The 5,958-nt window shown below is 37.6% G+C and overlaps 1 pseudogene; it reads left to right on the top strand.

Moving 5' to 3' along the window:
* Nucleotides 1-4,889: 4,889 nt before the first annotated feature.
* LOC118853957 lies at nt 4,890-5,635 on the top strand (annotated as a pseudogene).
* Nucleotides 5,636-5,958: the final 323 nt, after the last annotated feature.

Here is a 5,958-nt window from a genome sequence, read left to right on the forward strand (position 1 = left end):
ACATTGTGACCAGCCGAAAAAAAAAAAAAACTTCTTTTGAGGAACTATTTTAATTTTTTCATTCCTTCCTTCCTTCTTTCCTTTTTCATTTCTTCCTTCCAAGCTTTATCATGAAAGGAGAGAGAGAGAGAAAGAGAGAGAGACAGAGAGAGAGAGGGGCAGAGAGAGAGAGAGAGAGAGAGAGAGAGACAGAGACAGAGAGAGACAGAGACAGAGACAGAGACAGAGAGAAGAGGGGAGCGAAGAAGAGGGGAGGGGAGAGTAGAGATTTTGAATTATTTTTAGTCCAGAACCTAACTGATAAGTGTCTCTTCTTGTGCATGTCCTCCAAAAACAATACAAAACACTACATATGTATTCATCATTTGACTTCTCATTAAGTGTGAGCTGGAAGGTTTAAACAATTGGTAAGGGGGGCATTTTTTACGATATTATTATCTCACTAAATTATTTTTGGCTTTTAACATGGTTCAACCTAAAGATATTATGACCCCTATGCTTGTGATTCATTTTCTTTTCAACTCCATCTTTCATATTCATTTCCTTCAAATTCTGCCTTGTATTTAGGGAGAACAGATATTGTAGTGTTCATGGGAATGGAAAGACAACTATTCCATGACATAAAATTCTGTAGAAGTCAGGAATAGAAAATTCTCAAAAAGGAAATTCTAAAGGCAAGAAGAAAACAATGTCTAATGAGGAACAAAATAGTGAACTGCCTAAAGAGAGAATCTGGACCTTAAGAAGACATTAGGCAGTGTAGTATAGTTGGTTTGGAATTAGCTTTATAGTCAGTAAAGACTTGAGTTTTATTTCTGCCTCTAACCAACACTCATGGATGATGTAACCTTTGGTAAGTGATCTAACTTCTCAGTTTTGCAGGATCTCTCTAAGACTATAAATTGTACTGAAGATACTAATCTACATTGTTGAAGAGAATTTCTTCATATGAAATTGTGTGTCTAATATCCTCTCACCACATTAAAAATATGGAAAGTGACAATAAAAACAGGTAATAGAATGAATAAAGAAGTATATTCTGGTCTGTACTTAGAACCGTCAGTTACAGCAAATGGAGAAGTTTCGAATGCTCTGGATAAATTCACTTACTTTGGTAGTATACTTTCCAGGGATGTACACATTAATAATGAGGTCGATGCACCCATTGCCAGAGCTAGCTCAGTGTTTCGGAGGTTCTGAAGGAAAGTATGGGAGAGAAGAGATATTAGACTGACTACTAAACTGAAGGTCTACAGAGCTGTTGCTGACCTCATTGTTGTATGCCTTTGAAACCTTGAGAGTATACCAGCACCATGCCAGGAAACTGAATTGCTTCCATTTGAATTAGGAAGATTCTGAAGATCAGCTGGCAGGGTAAGGTACCAGATACTGAGGTCCTTATTTGTACTAAACTGCCAAGCATTCAGACTGTGCTTCAGAGAGTGCAGCTCCGATGAGCTGGCCACATTGGTCTTATGCAAAATGTAAACTTGCTAAAAAGACTATTTTATGGAGAACTCACAGTGTTCACATTATGGTCAGAAGAAGTGATACAGGGATACTGTCAAGGTCTCTCTTAAGAATTTTGGAACTGATTGTTTGACATGGAAGACATAGCACAGGATCACTCAGCATGGCATGCCCACATCAAAGAAGGTGTTGTGCTCTATGAGCAAAGCAGAATCGAGACAGCTCAAAGGAAAGGCAGGATGCTTAAATTTGCAGTATCCACCGAAAATGTTCACATGGGCTATTTATGCCTACCTAACCTGTAGCTTGGATTAGTCTGATCAGCCACTGTTGGACACATTGAAACTTGACTGTAGCATAGTGATGTCATTTTGTTCCTGTTTGAGAATGAAGGACACAAACCAACTAACCAACCAACCAACTAATCAAGACTTTGAGACAGAAGTGCTAAACCAAAAGATGATCTGAGGTTGTTGAGGAAAGCTAAGGGCAAACATGTGTATGTGTGTTTTTTTTTTCAAATCCAGGTGCAAAATATCTTCACTCCTCTTTCATAAATATTTAGAAACTTCATTAGCTTGTTATTAGTCATTGAAATCAGAAGACATTGCTTTGAATCTGGACTCTACTACTTCCTGGCTACATAACTTTGACCAGATCAGTTAACCACTTAATTTCCTCGTCTGCAAAATGGGAATAATACTTGAACTGCCTAATTCGCATTGTTATGTGAACATTAACATAGATAGTTTATGTAAACATTTTTGTAAAGTGTGAATGATATATCCTCCAGGATCAATTGTAAATAAAGCCAAGCTCAGGTATCTTCTGGCACCTCTAGGTGCAAGCACCGTATGTCATTCTTTGGCTACAAAGAGCCCTAATTCTGCAATTCCAGCTTGATATGCTCTCATGAAGTACAGAATCATGCTCTATCTTTTCACTGAAAAATTACAAGGATAAAAGGGAAAATTACAGCACATTTTGTAGTGCCTTTTACCTTGGTCGGTAGAAGTTGAGAAATATATTAGGATAAAAGATCTGTTAAACTAGGCTATGCCAGTGTGTTAATGACCTTAATTACCATTCTTTCTAGGAACTGTAGTGATTTTTTTAGTACATGCCTCAGAGTACTGAGTTTAAAAAAAAATTGACTGATAGGAATAACCACACCTTAAATTTTTCGTGTATTTCTGAATAACAAATCATATTTCCCTTTGTGGAACTGATAAGAATTTATTAAGGAACATTTTAAAAAAAATGTTCATCATAAAGACAAAAATCTGGTTTCCCAAGTCTTTTCTAATGCTATGGAATTTTTTAAAGTAAACAAATTGTTAATGCATAATTTAGTAAAAAAAATCCTTAGCTTTGATTTTTCATTTACACTCAGCTCTCTGCTTTCTGGAAAATTAGTGTTGAATTTTAGAATTCCATCTCATAATACTAAATTTGTTTTCTATAGATTTAGTCTGTCTTGTAACTTGATTAAATGATTCCTGAAAATCACATCAAGTCAAAAACAAAACAAAAAACAAAAGAAGCTCAAACCTTCAATTTAAATGCCATTGTATTGGTTCCTCTCTACAAGTAAGAAAAGGTTATACAGCCATACATATAATCCATGACTGGTACAAAATGCAATTGGCCCTGCATTTCCATATAGAAATGGAAATGTTCTTAACTGACACATAATAATAAACCATAGAAGGTTCTGCTCTACCATAATGAACATGGAAAGTGATTATTTCTAAATTATAAATTGTGAAATTTGCATTAACATGAAAAGTATAAGCATAATTAATCTAGCAAACTAGCCATGCAGTATATCAAGAATTATGTTATCTCTTAGGGAGAATATTTTCTATCTGCATTTTTCAATGAAATGTATAAATTACAGTTTAACGTAAGAGCATGCAAAATCTTTAATGGAAAAGGGAACTAGAGTAATGCTAATATTTGATAAATGCTTATTGAATAGAATATGTGAATCTTAAGGAGTCAAACAGATTATGTGAGCATCCATCTGAATTTTATCATTAGGTTTTAGACTGTCAGGTAAAGTAAAAATGGCCATGCAGGATTAGCATGGCATCAGTGAGAAAGGTGACAAGTCTTAATGGCTAAAGTGCTGAATGCCATATAAATGAATAAGAAAAACTAATCCAAGAGAAGAAAAGTAAATTTGTCCTAACGCACTCTTCAGATGTGCCTGAAAAATCAAATGTGCTGATTTTTTTGTTCTACAGCTTTGACTTGGCAGCTCCAAATAAAGACTTGGAACATCATCTCCCTCTCTCTAGCAAGTAATGTTTATTGATGATAGCTAAAGTATTTAAGCAAAGGCCATCCATGTTTTGGTTCCAGGGAAGAAGAGGTAGGCAGAAACGTTGTCACTTGAAATCCCTTCTCTCCTGGTCTAATAAGATACAGCAGGGTGGAGTTTGGGTCACTGCCAAAGCCATCATTTAAGATTTTCTAAGTTGGACACTGTGCATTGATTTGATTAAAAATGTCAGACCAAGTTTTTAAAATGGATTTCTAAAATAATTCTTAGCAGTAACATATTCTGAAGGCATTGAATTGATAATTAGTTTTATAAATTTCAAAATATAGTAAAATCATATTTTAGCTTTAGGGAAGGAAAAGGAAGGGAGACTCAATGACTATAGTAAACTAACATTCTCCCTAGTATTTTTTTTCCTCTTCTTCCTTATCAGTTATATAATAAACATTTAAAAATCCATGTGTTTGAGACTGAATCCCTCAGAGAAACAATGATAATAGCTCACAGTTTCATAGATCTATACAGTTTAAAGAGGTATTAGCTTAGTGGAGTCCCTTCTTGGAGTCAGGAAGACATTCTTTTGAGGCCATCCTGTAATATATACTAGAACTGTGACCATAGGAAAAACTCTGAAACTCAAAGTTACAGATTAGACAAGTGATCTCTTTGAATCTGGGGAATCTCCACACTGGTACTTTCTTATATCAAGGAGATCTCAGTTCTGGGTCAAATAAAATGATTTCACAGTAATCCCATAAAACTCTTATGTTCCAGACAAACTGTTATTTGCCAATCTTTGTATAAGACATTTCATCTGCTGCCTTGCTGTCCTCACAGAGGCTACATATCCCATATCTGGAATGTTCTCCTTCCTCACTTTCACTTCTTGGAATCCTTAGATTCTTTTTATGACTCAATTAAAGTACTACCTCCTACTATAAGAGACCTCTTTTTTTCCTGAGCCTTCTAGTTGTGAGTACTCCTCTCTCTCTCTCAAATCATATTGCATTTATCATGAACATATTTCATATTTACTTATCTATTATAACTCTATTACAACATAATTTTTTTGTGTGTGCTCACCTGTATTCTGGTCTTCTCAGCACCTGCTCCCCAGAGCCTCTGCCCCACCATGGCTGCCTACAAGGGGGAGCTAATCTGGCATGGAGAGAGTGCCTGGAACCTGGAGAACTGCTTCAGTGCTTGGTATGATACAGACTTGAGCCCCACTGGGCATGAGGAGGCCAAGCACTGCAAGATGCTGGATATGGATTTGGTATCTGCTTCACCTCTGTCCAGAAGAGAGCAATTCATACCCTTTGGATGGTACTAGATGCCATTGATCAGATGTGGTTGCCTGTAGTAAGGACTTGAAGCCTCAATGAGCAGCACTATGGAGGTTTGATGAGCCTCAACAAAGCAGTGACAGCTGTTAAGCATAGTGAGGCCCGGGTGAAGATCTGGCAATTATCATCCCACCACCTCCAATAGAGCCTGACCACCCCTTCTACAGTCTACAAAGACTGTCCCAATGCAGATCTGACTGAGGATCAGCTGCCTTCCTGTGACAGCCTTAAAGACATCATTATTTAGGGGAGGGCTCTACCTTTCAGAAATGAGCAAATTGTCCCCCAGATCAAGGATGGAAAATATGTTCTGATTGTAGCCCATGGCAATAGTCTTTGAGGTATTGTCAAAAATCTTGAAAGACTGTCTGAAGAAGCAATCAATGGAGCTGAATCTGCCCACTGGCATTCCATCATGTATGAGTAGGACAAGAATCTGAAACCCATTAAATCCATGCAGTTCCTCGGGTTTGAAGAGACCGTGCACAAAGCCATGGAGGCTGTGGTAGCCCAAGGCTATGCCAGGAAGTGAAAGCAGGCTACCAGCATGTGCCTGCAGTAGTGAGGTCCTTCCCTTCTCACTGTCCCCATCACAACTTTCCCCTGTCTGCTCCCCACACTAACCATCACCTTAGGGATCACAGCATGTAGCTGCAGGTGGGGGACTGATGGTTCCTTTACTCATTTCCTCCCTATTTCAGACCAATTATTTTCTCTCTTCTTCTTCCCCTCAACCACATTAGTCAGAATGCCTCCTGGATGGTTGTGCTCAGTAAGGACCTAGTTAGGGCTTAGGGATGGGGCTATAGTAAGAAGTGAACAATGCAGGGAGTTGAAAGAAGGAAATGGTCCAGT

This window comes from Trichosurus vulpecula, chromosome 6, assembly GCF_011100635.1.
Source record: "Trichosurus vulpecula isolate mTriVul1 chromosome 6, mTriVul1.pri, whole genome shotgun sequence".
Classification (NCBI taxonomy): Eukaryota; Metazoa; Chordata; class Mammalia; order Diprotodontia; family Phalangeridae; genus Trichosurus; species Trichosurus vulpecula.